Source organism: Rhinatrema bivittatum, chromosome 7 (genome assembly GCF_901001135.1).
Source record: "Rhinatrema bivittatum chromosome 7, aRhiBiv1.1, whole genome shotgun sequence".
Lineage (NCBI taxonomy): Eukaryota > Metazoa > Chordata > Amphibia > Gymnophiona > Rhinatrematidae > Rhinatrema > Rhinatrema bivittatum.
The window spans coordinates 80,533,472-80,554,041 of NC_042621.1; the positions used below are offsets into that span (position 1 = coordinate 80,533,472).

Sequence of the window (20,570 nt, forward strand, 5' to 3'; positions counted from 1 at the left end):
TGGAGTAGGATTTAGTGATTTCTGATTGACTTGCCCTGTTTTGTGATCTCATTTGTTTACCTTTACCTTTGTCTCATGTCTTTATCTGTGTGTGGACATTTTTGTGTGTTTGTTTGTCTTTGTATGGTGGAGGAGTGGTGATGGGGAGGAGGAGTGGTGATATGAGGAGCAGTTAGGAGCCGGAGGGGATGGAGTGTGGAAGGCATGGGGAGAAGGGGGAGGAGGAAGAGGAGGAGGAGGATATAGAGTAGGGACAGGGACAGGAGTAGAGATAGGGAGAAAGGAAGAGATAGAAGGAGGCAGGAGGCAGACAAGTGTGGTGGGAGGAGGACAGCAGGGTAGGGCTAGACAGAGAGTACAGGGGGGATGTTGGCATGCAAGTGCAGGAGGGAAGAAGGAAGGGATGGGAGCAGTGAGCGCAAGAGTGAGAAAAGTTACGCCTCTTTGGAAGGAGAAGTGGCACCCCGTTCATCTGGAAGCCAGGCAGCAGGGCAGCCTCATCTTTGCATGCACAAGTTCACCATCAAGGACAATGAGATGCTGATCACAGGGGTCCCTGAGAACTATAGATTACTGTTTGGGAACCATGCGGCGAAGACATCCAGGGCAGCCAAGGGCCAGATATAGTGCACCATCGCCCAGGCCATATCCTGACGCAGTAGAATAAAGAGGACCGGAGAGCAGTAGCCCACCACTATCATGACATCAAGGCACGGCTGAATACCAAAGTGGCAAGCCACAATAAATATCTGTGCCAGATTGGGGGAACTGCTGGGACCGGAAGTCTTCGAGGGAATGGACAAGACCATGGAACCAGTAAGTTCACGTCACCTATAAATGTCAAGGCTGCTACAGATATCCTTATATTTTCAATGTTCAGTCGTACAACAAAATGGCACCATCCGCTCTGGAGAATGGCACCACAGAACTGTCACTGTGTCTCATCTTCCTGACAGAAGATATCATTTTTATTTGCCAGATGAAGATAGTGGTCACGGGACATGGGGACTCGCCATCAGTGGGAGCCATGGCATTAGACCTGGGCTAGACCTTATGGCTGTGCCTAGGCCTGAGTCTCATTGTCGGGATCTGACCTCTGCTGGTCTCTGACATTGGTTCTGGGCCTAAGCCTCGGTGACTGGGATCCAACCTCAGGTGTATTTTTGCATATTATCCTGGTGTCAAGGGAGTAGGCTGGCGAAAACAACAAAGTTGCAAATTCAACATCATTAGGCTGTTCTCTTTCCAGCCAGATCCAGTTTATTTATTTATTTAAAAGCTTTTATTAATTGCCAAACAGATTATATCTTCCTAAGCGATTTACAACATAAATTCAAACAATTTAAAAATACATTTTCGAAGTAAAAAAACCCAAAACAACTTGGTTCAATCAACCCTGCTAAGCAATTCCTTTCATCAGTCCAGCAGGACAAATTCTTTCATCAAGCAAGTTTTTAAAGTTTCTATTGGTATTATTAAACTATGTTTTAGACATACAAGCCTAGTTCCCTAATAATAAATTCTGAGATTAGGTAGAGCAAGGCCTTCCATTCCCCTAGCGAGAGCTTCTTTAGCTTAATTCTTACTTCTTGTGTTGCCATATTAAGCGTATGAATCCAGCTATGGTGCTCATTGAAAATGTTTGCTGGCACCGCACATAGAACCTGTTGGTATAGATAGAGCAGTTTAGGTAGAATAGACATTTGAAGCAAATTTATCATACCCATCCAAGGAATCATTACATTTCTTGACTCCTGCAACTGAGTTTTGATTTTATAATTATTATAATTATTGTGAAAACATTTTAAAATCAAAAGTAACACAAATACCCAGGTCCTTTGAGGACCACCCTAAAATTAGACTATTATGTTGTAATTTTTTTTTTTTTTTGTATATGTAAACTTTTTTTATTGAACAATAAGGAAAATATAAAATTTCCAGTAACTTGATAACAATGTTTTCAATTCAAATAATAAGGATCAAGCTATATATCCATATCCATGGCCGATGTCCATTTCATTTTAAACTCTTTTCCATCCCAAATCTGACAGATAAATCTAATCATTATGCCAATTACTAATATATAAGTTGGCACAGGGAACATTGTTTCGTATATTCCCTATAGTAAGATAGTACTGCACGAGATTAATTCCAAAACCTTATCCCTTTTCCCTTAGACTTAAGTGATACCTTGGCCAGCAAAGAAAATAGTTCTGACTTATCATAATTTACTTTGTAGCCAGATAAGACATCGTAAACTACAGGAAGCTTCATTAACTTTGGCCTGGAGCTGAGAAGGTCAGTGAAAGCGTCCCCACATCATTGAGCTGCGAGGGAGGTCTACCATAACCTCGGCAGTGAGAGTATGCTGTAGTATGGTTCATATAAATGCTTGCATTTTTAAGGTAAACCTACTACTAAATGTCCTACACACAGAGAATAAATATCCAATGTTCCAACCTTTCCTCTTTGAATTTCAGAAAAATGCTAAAATTCAGACCTTCTTATGTATGGGCTGTGCACTCACACACACATGTTTCTTTGCATAATAATCGGTCCTTTTAGTCTTTCATTATCATCGTATTTTTATCTCTTTTTTTTTCATGCAAGCAATAATATATTGTCCAACTTAGCTTTCATGATGGAAAATACTGACATGATCTGTATATCAGAGTGGTGATTCCCTGAGTCAGGGGGAAATATTTTCATCCAGCATTTCTGTAAAGAAAGCAAATACTGCCATTATGTAAATATCAACACTCCAGTTATATCGCTCTACATGGTTTGTCACTATTGGCTGAGGCACTACTGTATCCTTTGGCCAAAGACCAGCTCAATATAAAACATTTAAAAGGTGAATTTTAAAAGCCCTGCATGTGCCAAAACCAGCAGATATTCGCACCAGTCGGGCTGGTGCATGCCAAGTGGATTTTAAAAGCTGCCCAAGCATGATGTATCTCCCACTGTGCGCACAAGTAAAACGTTTAAAAAAGAGGTCACTTAAATATGCGGTCCTTGCACACCTTTTTTTAATGCATAATGTGCAAATGATTGTTATTATCCCTAAGTAGAGTATATGCTAATTTAGAAGGAGAAGGTACATTTTATCTAGGTATCTAAGGTGTCCACGGGACTCATCCAAATGTTTAACCTTTGCATCTGCTTCTTTTAGTTTTTTTCCCCTTTTTAAAGTTATGTGCTACTGCAGTAGTTTTACTTATTGTTCTTCCTCCAGTAACTATGTCAAATTTGATTTCATTATGATTGTCATTTCTTAGCAGCCCTCCTATAAAGAGAAAATAGGAAATCAGGCCACTGACCATGTACTATAATAATGCAGATAAAAGCAAGATGGGAAGCCAAATCACCATAACAGAGCAAAAAGAGAAAGACTTGGCAATAGATATTATTGTCCACACAAATTTCAGATAATTCATGTGTTAATTATTTAATTACTAGCTTGTATAGCAATAGCAGTGGTATAATGATTCACGGTCCCCCGACATGGGCCGTTTTTCGTAAACTGTGTTGAGAGGGACCCTATCTTATAGGTGGCAGTCAAGTAATATACAGTGCAGTTATTAAAGGGCCCATGACAGTTTGTTGCCTGTCCATTGAAACTTGGGACAACTCCAATTTACAGCATCATACCTTCAGTGCTTTTCTACCAGTACTGGAGGGACAGGAAGTAGCTGGAAGTTAGGACCAAGGCTGACACTGATAGCTGTTCTGTCACCAAATGTCCTTTAGACAACTACTTTTCTCAAATATCAATTTTCACCTAATATTAGAATTGTTGCACAGTATCTGCCTGCATAATAATAATTTCTAAAATATCTTCAACCTCAATATTAAGTATTTATTTAGAAACAAATGCAAAAGCTTAAGTGATCTGTCCATTAAAATAAATGTATTCTGTCCAATTATTTTAGTAGAAAAAAAAATGTCTACTATATCAAGAAATTTCCTTAGCAGGGTTCTCATTGCACAAGTGAAAAAGTATCTCAGTGAGAAAAGCTTAAATGATCACATGGGGCCTGAATAAAACCTTGTCTGTTAGACTTTATTTATAGGAAAAGGTTGAATTGGCCAATCATGCATGAGGTTTTGGATAGGATCCATTAAATTTAGGAAATTTCATACTTGTAATATGACTTCCTCCCAGAGAACATGTTCCAAAATACTATGTTTTATTCATTTGAGAAATGGCAAAATATTACATGTTTTGAAAACCAATCCATATTTAAAGAAAACTCAGATCACTTTACAATATAATAATTATGACTACATTCATTAGATTGGGCATTTCAGCACGTGCAATCTTAAACAGTTTTAAATGTTAGGTTTAAAACATCACCAAGCAATGTCAGGCATTATTTTACATTATATTTTTTCCCTTTGATTGTAATGCAGAGTTTTTCCATAGTAAATCAAGCAAAGATGTAAACTAATACCCGGAAACAAAATTAATTTGTTATACAAGGCATGTGCATTATTCCCATAATTATTGATTATTTTACATACATTAATGCCTACTGTTAAATTAGTATTAAAGCAGAGTACTTTATTAATCTTGAATATTTTGCTGAATAATAAATATGGTCTCAGAGGATCATATGGCTCTCTGAAGTTCAGCGCTATTGTAAGCGGCAATGCCTTGACTCGCTTATTTTAACTATAAAAAGATCACTGTCATTTTTTCATATCTGGGATTCTTTGTTTAAATAGTCTGCTTTTATTGAATTTGTACTGCATTATACTGAGACAAAGGAAGGGAAGCATATGATCATTCTCAAAGGGTGAATAACTTGCATTATTAACCAGGCAGGAAAAAAAAAGACATTTTCTACTGTACTAATGCACTGCACAGCTCATTTTACACGTTCTTATCCCTACTGTAAGGAAGAAGCAGGATCTATTTAAACCGCAGAACTGTGTGAAACCCTGGGAAACACAATTACAGATCCCTTCTACTCCCAAATATTTTGAACGTGGGAAAATCACCTTACCTTCCAGTGCTTTAGCTTATCTGATTGTAGCAAATTGGTAGGGAACTTCGCTTACAGTTTTATTTTTCTCGGGAATTTATCACTCTTATAACAAGAACAAAAATGCAGCAAATCGGTGGAAATAAAAGACTCATAAGATTTCCTGGTAAATGTAATTTGTTCTTATTGTAATAAACATTGATACATTTCTGGGCAAAATAAAATCTGAAAATGAAGATTTCTACAAATTGAATAATATTTATTTAGACATTTATATGGGATGTTTTACATAACCTACAATACTTTATAAGTTGTCATAGTAGATATATGTATTTCTGATAATGGCTGTGTAATATCCTTTTGGAAAATGGAAATGCTTAATAAAAAAAAACAACCCTACAATAGTAAAAAGATATTAGGCAATTGCGATGACTAGACATTAGGCTGATAATTAATGCCAGTTGTAATGGAACTGTTTTAACTGGGATATGGACATCTTTACACTGAAAAATGAACTGAAGCTGCCAGCTCAATCATCACAGTTTGTAAATGGTAATGATGTTCGTGACTACCAATTCAAGCCAAACTTGGACATGGTAATCTAGAGATGAACGACAGTCCCCCTGTGCCAATCTACTGAGCCATCCTGTCCCCAACAACAATCATACTAATATTGAGCTTGTTCCTTACTTTACTTTGAAAGTATCCATGAATGCCAGGTTATCTAACTTAGGCCTAGATTTTCTAACACCGCAGAGCTCTATGAATTTGGCGGTAACGGTGGTAACGCGTCCAATAGCACCACCGTGAAAGGTGGTGCTATTGGACGCGTTACTGGCAGCAATAAGGTGTCCTACCTTTTCGCCGTCAGCGAAGTCGTCGCGGAGTCCGCCCCGACACCGCCCCGGCTCCTCCCCTTCCGGTGCAGACTCCATACCGACTCCACCCCAGTTTAGGTATCACATGCGAAAAGTCCCTTTTCACGTGCGATCCCTTTAGAAAATGACCCCCTTAGAGGTATCGTTTTTGAAATGTTAAATTATAAACTGCATTGGGATACTTTATAAATTTAAGTCACATATAAATAAAAATTATATCTTTTATTAATATGGATGCCCACATGGGATGAAGTAGTTATATAATTATACAAATAGATCAAACTATTAACAGATGTTTAGTACATTGGTCTAAAAATTTCAGATCTATTAACAAGGCAGAAAGGACTTCCTGGCATCACCTGCTATTTCCCCTCCATTTGAAAACATGAGACAAACACAATGCCACAGTTTATTAACAATCAACAATCCAAGCTCCAAAATACATCTTTGACATCCCTCCAAATGCCCCAACCTTAGGACAACCAACCACCATGACTCAGCAGCAATCAGCCTACAGCCTACCTAAGCTTGGAATGCCAATCCAGTGGACTACTGCCACATGTCAAGCCCTCTCTGTCACAGCCTAATGAATGTGGTCCTACAGCCCAGACGTTGACCTCATCACCCCAGAGCTGCTCCCAATGTAACAGCCCTAACCATCCCTACTTAAATGCAGTAACATCAATCAGCAAACATATGAACCTACCCATTGGAATACCTACAAATAACCTGGGCTTGGATTAACCACCACTGTGACGATACAGCATACTCTTACAATAGCTCATTTGGGGAGGGGGAGGGCTGCTGATTCTGATGAGAAAAGGGTAGAAAAGGTAGAAGCAGCTCTATATAACCATTCTAAACAGGCAGCACAAAGCCCTACCCAAATATCATCTAGCAGTGAGGTCATGAACCAATCTGGAGCCCTCCTGTTCCCTGCACGATTCTAATCACAGGAGCAGGTAGGTGGGGGGATGGAGAGAGGCCGTCCAGCTGCCTCCTCCCAACTCCAAATGCTCGAGGCCTAATCACCATACCACTAAACTTCCCAAGGGCCAAGTAACCCTAACACCAGGAGAACCACAGAGGAGTTGGGCCAAGTCTACCGCCAATTTAATCATGACAAATCTGGATTGGCCCCTCCCACTGTTTCATATCTGTAATCCCTGGGTGGAATGGAACCCTGATGCTGCCCCAAATGTGCATAAAAATAAAATAGAGCCTTTCTGCAACCAGTTCTCCATGAGTAGCTTTTCGCTTCCGAGGTTCAGGGCTCCCTGTGAGGGGACATATAGCTTCAGTACACAGTTCCTTTTTCCAGTTTATGTAAACAACACTGATTATCTCCACAGTCTACAGCAACAATAATCACACTCAGAAGCAAGGTGGTTTCCAACTTCTTTAATGATAGTTGATAAAATTGACTGAAGATTATTTACAGTACTTAGATATTAAATAAAATTGATGAACAATAATGAAGAACAAAGATTAATACATTTGTGACCTCACTTTTCTAGTAAAGTCTTTAAATTTATGAAAGCCAATTCCTTAACAATTGATTTCCTTCTCCTTTTCAATTACGCAGATTGAAGAAGGTGAAAGTGACTTTAAAGCAGGAAATAAATATCAAACATAATCCTTCTTTCAGCTCCCCACTGTAAAATGGTTAGAATTTAATCCCAAAGTACTAATCAGAACGCAGCAAGTCCCAATTCTCATACCTTTGCCGTAGTCTATCTTAGATCTCCTCCTGAAAGCACCAGTGGGCAAGCTCCTCTCGTGCAGCACACTTGAGTCAGTAGAAAAGGTAAAAACCGAATGCTATCTTCATCTATGGTAATGCTCAGGAATCCCATTTCTTTCTGATGAAAGCTCCACTTCTCAGGGTCTTCCGAGGTGAAAGACGCTTCTCCTAATGGATTGGGACCTGATTTCCTGGTACCAAGGGCACTCAGATTCAAAGAAACCAAAAAGGGAATAACAAAACAAGAGACAGCAAGGGTGGAAAAACATCCTTGTCTTCCAAAACGAAAGGATAGTCACTGAAAGAAAAAAAGAACTCATAGTTGAAACCTCCTCTGCCTCGGGTCACTGACTGATCTATCCCCTGCAGGTGGGATAGAAAGCAACAGAATCTTCCCTACCCCTTGATCTAGCCTTATGCAGGGACTCCCCAAATTCTGGGAAGAGGTATCAAGGCATTCACAGGGAAGGTTTAAAAAAAAAATGGATCAAAAGATTAAATAAGCCAAAAATAGATCAGACAAAAGGCTGATCCCATAAGAGCAATTCAGGAGTCCCAAAAGACTTTGGAAATAACAAGAGACATAAACTTCCTGCACATTGAACACAACTAAAAATTCACCCCCTAAGATTGCGGCAGGGGTTTATATACTACTAGGGCACACCATCTGCATCTCCCTCATGGGGGAGCAAAACCCAGACCTCTCTTTACTAAATCTCTCTGAAGGTCCCCAGCTAGTTGGTACAGTCTTTCTGGTAAGGAAACCAGGGGTTCCTTAAACATATTGAGGTGAATTTTAAAAGCCCGGCGCACACTTTATTTATTTATTTATAAAACATACTTTTCCGCACATTACCAGCCAGACAAATCATTCGAGGTGGATTACAACAATAATACATACAGTTTACAAATAAACCAAACATTAAAACAGGAAAATACAATAATTAGGAGATGCGTGGAAAACGTTTGGCTTGTGCAAGCCAAGCAGATTTTAAAAGCCGCTCAGATATATGCATATCTCCTGCGGCACACACATGTCCAAAGATTTTAAAAAGGGGATGGCATGGTATGGTCTGGGTGGGCATGGGGCATTTTGGGGTATGAACCAGAAATGTCCACTTAAATACTTATGCACGCCAGCGCTCACCGAGGTCTCCTACTTCCGCTATGGATGACATGCAAGTTAAAAATTAATGAAAACTAGGCAGATCTACGGGGTTTTAAAATCAGTCCTAATTGGGGGTACTGAAGGCTATTAAAGTAGCATGTTTTGGAGGATTGATCGCTTAACTGGGAAAACTGGGGATGAACTGGTAAAACTGGGAATGGCATCGGAGTGTGCGCCTTTTAAAATCCCCCGATTTATGTAACGGGAGTGGGATTTGCTCATACATGCATGCGCCAACTTGAAATTCAGCACAGGTGTGCACAGCAAGACTATTTTATAGCGTGCACATAGGTGTAGAGTATGTTATAAAATGCCTGCGCTCCTGGGTGCAAGCCGACGTATGCACGCAAATGTGAGCCTGCACGCCAGTTTGAAAGTTACCATCATTTTGTTTAAAACATGAAGAGTAAGTAAAATAATATAGCCCTCTGACCATTCTAAAATATTATTATTTTTTCTAAGTCTGTTCTTTACTGCTGTTTAATATTATTTTATCTTAATGATCCTAAATAACTACATATACTTTTCTCCACAGTATTCACTTTTGTCTGTTCTCCAAGGACAATCAGGACAGCATCCTTCTCACATGTGTGGCGTCATCAGATGGAGCATGGCCTTTAACTCTGATGTTTCGAGCATGCCCTACTAGGCATGTACAGCTCTGGCCATGCCTCTGCAACCTATGCAGAGCCCTGAAGTCTCATCTTTTCCAATGAGCCTGCAGGTTGTGGTTCCTCTCTCTTTCTTATAGCTGCTGTGGTGAAAGTTTCTGGAGTCGCAGGAGCTATTCTTGCAGGACTCTGCACGGTTTTTTCTACCCGCTGTTCCTCTAGGTAGGCTTTTTCATTTGTATTTTCATTATTTTTCTGTCAGCTATGTGGTGCACTATATTCTGGTGTTTCTGGATGGCTCCAGTTGTTTTTTTTGTACAGCCTTTGAGTCGTTTGTTAGCATCATTTATTTTTCATCTAATACTTGACTTATGGCTTAGTCTCTGCTGCCAGTGTGACCAGGTTTGGTCTACTTTCCCCATGATAGATGGGTGCTTTGGAGGAAAGTATCTTGGACTGATACCTGTGAGACTATGACCCTGAGAGAATGTTGCTCCCAGTGGAAGCTCTTAGAAGTTTTCAAGAGATTTACATAGTAACATAGTAACAATTGATAGAAGAAGACCAAAATGTCCATCCATACTGGCCAGCAAGCTGTATATGGTGGCACCTTCCACTTCTTGCAGTCTTCCCCAAGACTTAAATTAAGGATAGTAATTGCTGCTCTTTTCCAATTTTTCTTGATAATTCAAGCAATGTTGCTTGAGCATACTTTGCTTTTGTACTTGGCCATAGCAGAAGTTCTATACTACATAATGCTTTTTCCCAAATGTCTACGTATCAGTACCATAAGCCAAAAAAGTCGAGGCCTGGTTCACCTTAAGCCTCAGGGAATTCAGGTTCAGGCGGAGGCCCATGGGACAGGGTAAATCTAGCCCATGGGACAGTGTAAATCTAGCCGAGCCAGGAGGGAACAGAATGCCTATGGAAGCCTAGAGAATGAACACACTACTGAACTGTAAATTGTGAGTCTACTTTTTGTGTTGTTAAACTGCCGAGATGAGCAGAGCTGCATTTGTTTAATTTTGTCACTCATAAAAGAGTTTATGGAAGGATTTCTAGCAGAGTCCAGCCTGAATTTACCCTCTGAGACTGCTCACAGTGCCACACATGGTTTTAGAAGTAGGATTTTTGCATTAAGCCTTGCATACACAGAAGAACCACACCAACAGGAAAAAAAAAAGTAGAACTTATTTTTCTTCTCCCCTTTTCTAAGGCCTTGCAGCAACCGTAGCTGGAGTTAAGGAGGCGAGGTCCACCTGGAGACAAGGTGTTATATTCAGTGAGCTAGAACCAAACGGGCAGGGTTTTATTTGTTTGTTGGGGTGTTCTTGAATAGGACAAACTCTTTAAGAAAACCTGTGATTGGAGCACAGTAGGACAACATGGACTATATGATACAAATGCTGGCAGAAGGCCAGCATCAGCTCTAGAAAGCTATTCAAGGATTGTATGAACAGCTCACCCAGATGTGAGCTACAGCAGCAGCCCAGGGGACCTTGTGAAGTGAATGACAGATGCCATGCCATCATGGCTGAACAAGAACCAGTTTACGGTTCCTTCCATGGATATCACAGTAATTTATATCCATGAGATCCTCCAGAAGACTCAGTAAATGATGTGCGGGTCTCCTCTTTCTGTGGCTCTTGTTAATAATGAGGTGGATGCAACTGCACCCCCACTTCTTGGGATGCAGTGAATTTAGGGGTCACGATGTATGCCAGGCAGTTCTTCTATGTACCGGACCTCGCCCTTCCTCACACATGCTTCACAAGAGTCCTGGAAACACTGGGATTTATCCGGTGTGGGGAAGAATTAACCTGCTGGGCTTCTGGTGGAGTCATAGAGCAGTTATCAAAATCTCACTCACCCCACTCCTGCAGATCACTTTTCAGTGCTATTACTAGGAAGGAAGTATATCCACTGGGGACTGAAGTAGCAAATAACCATGGAGTCCAAGAAAATTTACTTAAAGTTTGAAAATAAGAAACCTGGCCTGTTGAGTGTCCTGGCCACGGAAGGCCCGCGACCAGCCCAACTCACTCCCAACGCCCGGGTCCCGGACCTGGCCCTCCCGCTTTGGCAGCGGTACGCAGCTGCCTACGGGCTCGCGCTCCTACCATGTCCCCAGGTTCCTCCGCTGTCCTGCGGCTTCCTCTGGTCCCAGTCGGGTCTCCCCATGTGCATGGATGGGAGATGCTGCCACCACGTAGTTCCCTGACTTTAAAGGGGCCATGGCAGGAAACCTTTCTGCGGCCCGGCTTGGTGACATCACCGAGCCCTGCTATTTAAGGCAGGTCCCACCATCCGGTCTTTGACTTGGCAACAGGACTCCATGCTTGTCGTGTGCTTAGTTGCTACTCCTTCATATTCCTGTTCCTGCTCCTGTGCTTGTCTGTTCCAGTCCTGCATTCCTATCCTAGTTCCTGAGTTCCAGTACAAGTTTCCTGTTCCTGACCTTTGCCTGTTCCTGATTACCTTTTGGATGGATTCCTGGCTTCGACACTTGCTTGTTCCTGACCGCACTTTGGACGGATTCCTGGCTCTGACCCATTCTCATACCTGACCTTGTCTCCAGCCGCCTGCCCTGACCTCAGCCTATACTCGACCTTGTCTTCAGCTGCCTGCCCTGACCTCAGCCTGAACTTGACTTTGCCTCCAGCTTTCTGTTGGACTTGGCCTTTCTTAAGCTTTCGCCTACTTACAAGCCGGACTTAACTTGTTCCTGTTCTCCAGCCTGTCTCAGTCTGTCTCAGTTTCTGGATCCAGGTCCTGTCTTGAACTCAGCTCCTTCAGACCCTGTGTTTCTGTTGCTTCCTGGCTCCCTGCCCTGAACATCTTCATTGGGATCAACCATGCGGAGGCCCACCTAAGACCAGTCGGTACCGGCACCCAAGGGCTCAACTTGCAGGGAACGAGGGCTGGTATTGGTGAAGCTCCAGTCGGCCTCTGCTTCCCGTTTGGTTCCACCTTCCGATGGTGGAGACCCGTGGGGACCTCCCCACGGGTAGCATCAATTCCACCTCAGGCCAAGGGTCCACCTCTGCAACATGGCCAATATAGAAAAAATTAGGAACAGCATAAGAAAAATCATAATAAAAAAAAGCATTAGTCTCTTTATTCATGGTAAATCCCTTACTTGCTGTTTCAACTAAATCCAACTAGAATTCCTTTCCCTTGGAGGGTAAGATAAGCTTTTGAAGGGATGGAAGGATGACAATACCTTTGTTCAAAAAGAGATGTTCCCAAACAGATAACTTAAACATTCTCTAGTAAAAGTCTCAAATTCTCAAATCTCCAGAATCTCCAACCTCTGAAGTAAACTGTTTGCAAAGGTAAAAGATTCAAAACCCAGCCTTCAAGATACCAGGGTATGCCCTTCTAGCAGGAAACTGGTTCAAAATCCAAATCTTCAAAAAATCTTCTGAAACTTCTTCTCCAAATCTCCACACTCCTTGGGTACAATCAACCAGGTTAGAGAAAGACCCCTCCTGATTGGTCCTCTGGTTGGGAGGAAATACCATGAATATTGCAAAATCCTCACTCTCTGGCTCTGAGCATGCTCACAGGGCAATTTATACCTCTGAGCCACTTCCCACAAAATGGGCAGGGGATTATAAAAGGGGAAGACCCCCCAAAATGAAAAATATTAGTGACAAGCAAACCCTGGTCACACGATTATTGTGTCTGGGTTCCAGGCAGGCTCAGCATCACTAACATGCAATTCCACAGGGCGGCATATCTGGGAGGCAGCATTGGGAGCACAGAGAGTTCTGTGCTACCACCGGTGGAAGAGGCCTGTGTACCTACTGGTGGTCCCTGCTATCAACTAGGGCAGCAGTGGGCCAAAAAGCCCAGTTCAGCTACTGGTGCCATTGGACAGCCTCTGTCACATGGTAGGGGAAAGAAAGGCTGGCCCTCTTTTGATTAATGGAAGCTTCCGGCTTGGGAGTGGGAGGTGACTCCCAGGCCCCCTGCTAGACCACCAGGCATTTTTGGTGAGTCCTGGAGGAGACGGTTGGGAGGGTGGGTTAGGGTGGGGGGATCTGCATGTGTGTGTGTGGCTCTATATTTTCATAAATGGGAAGGGTTGGGGCAGATTCTGGTTTTTGTATTTTTTTTTTAAATAAAACTGGCTAAACAATAAATAAATAAATAAATAAACAAGGAAAGAAAAAGATCCGGGGTGGACACAAAATGGCCCATCTCCGAACCAAGAATGAAACTCCCAACAACATTTTTTAAATGTTCCAAACCTATTGATGAGTGAGAACATAGACATAATAGGCAAGATGGAAAGATGACAGCCATTGGACTACAACTGTCAGCCATTGGACTACAACTGACAGCCATTGGACTACAACTGTCAGATCCCAATAGGCAGGTCTTGCTGGTGGCCATCTTGTTGCCACTCTGGATATACAGTATGTTGACAAAAGAAACCAGAAATGTCTTGCCATAAAATGGACTTTAGAAAAGTGGAGACATCAGTTGGAGGTAACTACCTTTCCAGTCAGAATCCTTATTGATAAGAACCTACTTTACTTAGAGATTGCTAGATGAGTGAATCCCTGGCAAGCTCTATGACTGATGTTCTTTTCCCAATTCCCATTTATTATTTCTTACCATCCTGATTTAAAGAATGTCAAGATTGATGGCTTTTTGTGACAGCTCTCTTCAGAAGAAGTCCCCAGACCTCATGGGCCTTTTTTTTTTTTTTTTACCAGCTTCTCAAATTGTTACAAATAACATAAAGAGTGGCTTCTTGGAAAAGATCCTTCAAGAATCCACTGCTCAGGAACCCCCAGCATTAAGTCCTACCGGCCGTACCTTCATTCTCGCTAACTGTCATCCAGATTGTTTTAAATGGGACATGACTCCAAAATCTCTGGACATCCAGGAAATAAGAAACCACTGACTTGATTTCTAGAACCTTTATAAAGACTGTAAGATTTATATTTTGGAATGACCAGTGTGTGCCAGAAGCAAGTTCTCTGTGAAAGCCTCTCTGGCTACTTCCAATTCTTTCAATGACTTGGATCCTTTTCTCAATGGATTTTATTGCTGATCTTCTGACCTCATCCAAATGTACAGTGATCCTGGAGGTAGTGGATCATTTTTCATGGATAACACATTTCATTTCTGTGCTTAAGCTGTCATCAGCTTCTCAACTTGCCATCATTTTCATAAGAGAAATTGTTTACTTAGTGGGATTCCAAACTCCAACATTTCAGATCATTTCAGTTCGTTGCCAAGTTTTGGAGGCATTTGAATATTAAACTCTAGTTCAGGATATCATCCCCAGACTATTGACCTGATGGACAGGGTTAAGACTTTGAGCAGTTCCTGTGATGCTTTGTTTCTGCTCATCAGGATGACTGAGTGAAGTTACTTTCCTGAGATAAGTTTGCCCACAATAACCATGGCAGTGATTCTACAGGAATGTTACCATTCTATAGGGCCTATAGTTGGCATCCTATTTGTTTGCCTTCTTCTGCTTCTGTTACTGAAATTCCTGAGGTTGATGATCTGGCTGGCATTTCCAGGGAACCTGGAGCTGACTATCATGGTAGATGTAGGTATCAATGACATAGGAAGGAACAAGAGGGATGATTTGGAGGCTAAATTTAGGCTCTTAGGTAGGAAATTGAAATCCGGAACTTCCAGGGTTGCATTCTCAGAAATGTTTCTGACTCCACGTGTAGGACCCTAGAGACAGGCTGAACTCCAGCCTCAATGCATGGCTGAGATAATGGTGCAGGGATGAGGGTTCTAGATTTGTCAGGAACTGTGGAACATTCTAGGGAAGGTAGAGTCTTTCCCAGCAGGATGGGCTTTATCTTAATCAGAGTGGAACCAGGCTGTGGGCACTAACCTTTAAAATGGAGATAGAGCAGCTTTTAAACTAGATAATGGGAGATGGCTGACAGTCACTTAGAAGTGCATAGTGAGTAATGATGTACTGTATCCTTGAAGGATTCTAATAAAACAAGGATATTATGGCATCCCGATAGAGAGATTACATAAATGCTAAAATAGCACAGGTGCCTTTAAATAAAGAGCAGACAGAGCAGAAAGATTCCAAATTACCCATGTTAACTGATAAGCAGATTGTTAATACAAATAAAATACATACTTTGAAATTGTTGCATCTGGAGGAGGACCCTTGTTCTGGAGCAGGGTTGGTAGGCTCCCTGGTCAGGCCCAGGAAGTGCCTTACACCAGAAGGTGGAGCACAAGAGGTTAGCTGGAGCTTCACCACTGGAAGCCCGAGGTTCCCCCGGGTTGAGCCCTTGGGGACTTGGGCCACTTGGACTTAGGTGGGCCTCACAGGGTCTCCCAGAAAAGAAGTTCAGTGGGTGCCCACCAGGATCAAAGGTGCACAGTCGATGTCAAGGCTAGGGGTCCGAGGGACCAGAGAAGGTCAGAACAGTGTTTTTGATGACAAGACTAGGATCAAGGCCAGAATCAAGGAAGCAAGGTCAGTAGTAGCAGAGGTCAAGTTCCAAAGGTCAGTCTGAGAGTAGTCAGCCAAAGCAGAGGTCAAGTTCCAGAGGTCAGACGTGGTCAAGTAGATAGGCAGGGGTCAGTATCCGGGCAGCGATCAGCGTAGTCACAAGCAGGCAGAGGTCAGTATCTGGGCGGTGATCAACATAGTCAAGAACAGGCAGAGGTCAGTACCAGAGAGTCAGTCCAAAAGATACTACCTGGGGAGACATAGGAACAGAAGGATGCTGGAACAGGATTGGAACAAGACTGGAACAAGCGATAAGACGTGGAGGCAAACTAGCACACGGTGTTGACCTGATTGCCAAGGCAAGGAAGTGAAGGCAGGCACTTTCTCTTGTACTGCGCTCAATCAGGGCACACCACGGAGCTAGGACTCGCCCCGGCCCTTTAAGGGATGGGCGGTCCGAGCGCGCACACCTAGGGGCGGGGCCAACGCCACAGAGGATGCCGAGCCCCGCCGTGAGGCCTGGTGCCGTGGGATGCCGAAGCTTGGAGGAGCTTGCAGCTGCTGCTGGAGAGGCCGACCCAGGACCTGTGGAGGAGTTGGAGAAGTGAGCAAGCCCATGCGCGGGCCGAGCGCGGACGGGGCGCGCAACAGAAATGTCTGTATACAAATTCCAGAAGTCTAAAAAATAAGAAGGGAGAGTTAAAAATGCATAGCACTGAATGAAGAGGTAGATATAATTGGTAGGGATGTGCATTCGTCTAGGATGAATTAGGCAATTTCAAAGAAATTGCCTAATTCATCCTGATTCGGGGAGACCGAAACCCAAACGAGTTTTTCCTGAAATTTCAGGAAACATTTATTTTCGGGTTTAGTGTACACTCACATAATTGGTAGAAGGAGGTTAACCAATGGGATACTGTCATACTAGGGTACTAATTATGTCACAATGTTAGGATGGATCAAATTGGAGGAGGGGTGGTGCTACATGTTAAAGAGGGCATAGAGTCAAACAGGATAAAAGTTGTACAGGAAACAAAATGTACTGTAGAATCTTTATGGATAGAAATTCCATGTGATAAGGGGAATAGAAAAGCAGTGGAGATGTGCTACAATTCCCCTGGCCAGAATGAACAGACAGATAATGAAATGCTAACAGAAATTAGGGAAGACAGCAAAAATAGCAAAACAATAATAATGGCTGATTTGAACCACTCTAGTATTGACTGGGTAAATGTCACATCAGGGCTTGCTAAGGAGGTAAGTTTCTAGATGAAATAAATGACTGCTTTACGTAGCAGCTGGCATAAGAACCAACAAAGGGGGGGGGGGGGAGGGAGGGCTATTTTAGACCTAATCCTTAGTGGAACACATGATTTGAGGAAAGTGCTAATGGTGTTAAGGCCCCTTGGCAATAGTGATCATAACATGATCAAATTTGACTTGATAACTGGAGGGAGGACACTAAGGAAATCTGCTATAGCATTTAGCTTTCAAACGGGAAATTATGGGAAAATGAGAAAATAGTTAGGAAAAAACTGAAAGGTGCAGTTGAAAAGATCAAGAGTTTACATCAGGCATGGACATTGTTTAAAAATACCATCTTGGAAGCGAAGACCAGATATGTTCCATGCATTAAAGAAGGTAGAAGGAAGGCTAAACGACTGCCAACATGGTTAAAGGGTGATGTGAATGAGGCTAATCTAACCTAAAGAACATCCTTCAAAAAATGGAAAAGGGATCTGAATGAAAAAAACAGGAAACAGCATAAGCACTGGCAAGTTAGATGCAAAGCATTGATAAGGAAGCCAAAGACAGAATTTGAAAAGAAGTTTGCTGTGGAAGCAAAAACTCAAAAACAACCAACCCTAACCTCTTAATATTTTCATCATAGGTAAGCCGATCCATCCCACTTATCATTTTAGTCTCCCTTCTCTGACTTTTTCAAGTTCAACTATATTATTTTTGAGATGAAGTGACCAGAATTGTACCCCCTAAAATTTTCAGATTGGTTTTTGAATCATTTCAGGGGTGAGCCATTTCGGATCCACCCCCAGATCATTTTTTATTTCTCTTTTTATTAAGAACATAAGAACATAAGAAAATGCCATACTGGGTCAGACCAAGGGTCCATCAAGCCCAGCATCCTGTTTCCAACAGTGGCCAATCCAGGCCATAAGAACCTGGCAAGTACCCAAAAACTATGTCTATTCCATGTAACCATTAAAAATATAAACCCAGAATCTGCTCCAACCCTACTCATTTGTTGCGTCTGTCAGTCTCAGACGGCTTTGCCCAACATGCCTCACCTCTATTTCAGCCTTCTCTACCAGCCTCGGGAGAATGGCATCCGTAGCGTCTCCTTGCCGCACCCTCTGGTGTCCCCGGAGCAGCTTTGGTGCGGCGTCCCGCCATGTTAACCTGAGGCCTCCTAGGTCGCGCACGCGCACGCCTCACATCTTATAGCAGTGTTGGCACGAACCTTGGGGGTGTCCCCCTTGAGTGACGTCACTGCTTCCAACTACAAAAGGTTGCCCATTTGCTGACTCTCGCCAAGTTAGCAACGGATTGGATTTGTTCCGATCTGAAGCTGCTCTGTCGCTTCTGCTGCTGCTGGAAGCTATCTTCACCCTTCGAGGTTCTACTAACTTGGGTACCCGCACCTTGGGGCCCTTTGCTTATTTCCAGGTGCCTATCCTGAATCCAGGTACTCGCTCCTCGAGGGCCTGTGTGTCTATCCTGGTGCCTTCTACCAATTCTTCTACCAACTGGAACACCACCTATCAGCTACAGAGAATGAGTACTACTTCTCCCAGTCTGTTCATCTATAGTTCCTCATTGTCTATCTGCATCGGGCCCTACACCACCATTGTGGAACGGGACTCCTCTGCCGAGGATCACAGACTGTTGTTACCTATCCTCTTTCTACTGCTTATTGGGAACTCTATCTACTCAGCGTAATTCAGGTGCCCACGATGAACAGGTAAGAGCAGTTCATGTTTGCTGAAAGCATTTTCTAGGTAATTCAGATTGCTGTCTAGGAAGTAAAGTATCCGTCTCACATTGCTTTATTGCTTTAAAGTGCACGCAAATGGGAAAAAAATGTGTACAGAATATTTACACAGTACATTTTCTTCTTTCTTTCATTACCCAGCTCCCTTCTCTTGTCACATTTGACAGGATCCTATAAGAATGTTGTAGCTTTTCACCGATTGCTTCTTTTGTTTCGACTGGGTAAAATGGGATGGAAAGGAGGTGGGTAATGGGTATAGAACATGTTTTTTACACTTTAAATACAATCAGATAGAAAAAGAATATAAAGTGAATAGTACAATAGACTTTGTGGGAAATAGTTCTTATTACCAGAACATTTTTTGGTCAATAGACAGCTCCTTCCACAAATGTTCCCCAATCTCCTTTGTTTATTGGGTGGGCACCTGCTGTCAACGTGCCTGTATACAGGAAAAAGACAGACATTGCAAAGGAAAACAAAAGCAACATAATTCTATAGCATCTATGTGCGGGCTTTCCAGATCTATCCTGGGAGACTCAGCATATGCAAATCTATCCTATATTTTTTCCATTTATTTAAATGTTTATATTCTGCAAAATATTTTGATAGTTTGTGGTGGAGTACGATATTATACATCCATAATCAAGAACATAAAACACATTCTTGAAAACCTGACTAACTATGGGGGTCCCCAGGACAGGTTTGGGAAACCAAGTCATGGTCTATGTGTCTGTACCCAGCATCCAGAGGCCAATGTACTATGGGAAGCAACATCTTGCATAGTCCATGCCACGTGCAAAAAAAGTCAAATAGTAAATTGACCTTTTAGGCAGACTTTGTGAGATTTTCTGCCTTTTCAAATGCTTGTGAAATGTTATATTACATTAAATTAATAGTTGATAGAAGCATAGAAATTTAGAAATACAATGTCGTACGGCCTATCTGGTCTGTCCACCCACACCAGTTATTCAATCCCTGCCACTCCCTCGGACAGCATGTGTTTATCCCATGCTTCCTTTAAATCCAGATATTGTCCCTAAGTCCACCACCCCCATGGGGAAGCTGTTCCATGCATTCACTGCTCTCATGAGTGACTGTAATGCAAAATAATGCAAAGCATCTCTATAACTATTATACATAGTAAACATATATGCAAAATTTGATTCACAAACTGCACTTTGGGATTTAAAAACAATCCCTACACCTCACTGAGGGGTAGTTAGCTTTTCTGACCTGAAATTTTCTATAGCAAAACTACACATGCTATTTTTCGAGCAGGCTTATTTCAGTATAAGTACAGGTAGAAAAATAGCACCGCTATTTCACAAAGGGTTCACACAATTCTGTGCAGCTTAGTACCTGAGCCTCTAAATTTATGAATTTCCCATTGGTTCAGGAAAGATCGCACAGCCTGATGCAAAATGCTGTTGAGATAGTCGTCTGTATTCTGCAGTCTCATAATGAAGATGCATTTAAATGGTATGAAATATTTTTTTTCTTTTACTTACCTACCCTGCCTTCAATTGATTCAGGTGTGTTTTGTTTTGGATTTTCTGTGACTGTTGAATAGGGAGCACCAAGGGAACTATTTGTTTACACCTGCTGTCTGATTATTTAAGATGAAGTGTTTGTTGGCTTTGGAATCATTCACATCACTGTCAATATTCAACTTGATTCTGTTTCGGTTTTCTGCATTTTATAGAATGGTTTGTAA

General features: G+C 42.1%; 1 long non-coding RNA gene across 1 annotated transcript; it reads right to left on the reverse strand.

Moving 5' to 3' along the window:
- Window positions 1-331: 331 nt before the first annotated feature.
- Window positions 332-20,309, reverse strand: LOC115095199. The gene is made up of 3 exons (XR_003857718.1): window positions 20,216-20,309; window positions 2,657-2,718; window positions 332-1,664 (listed from the first exon to the last, which is right to left on the reverse strand). It is a non-coding gene; the product is annotated as an uncharacterized LOC115095199 (long non-coding RNA).
- Between the last annotated feature and the right edge of the window lie 261 nt (window positions 20,310-20,570).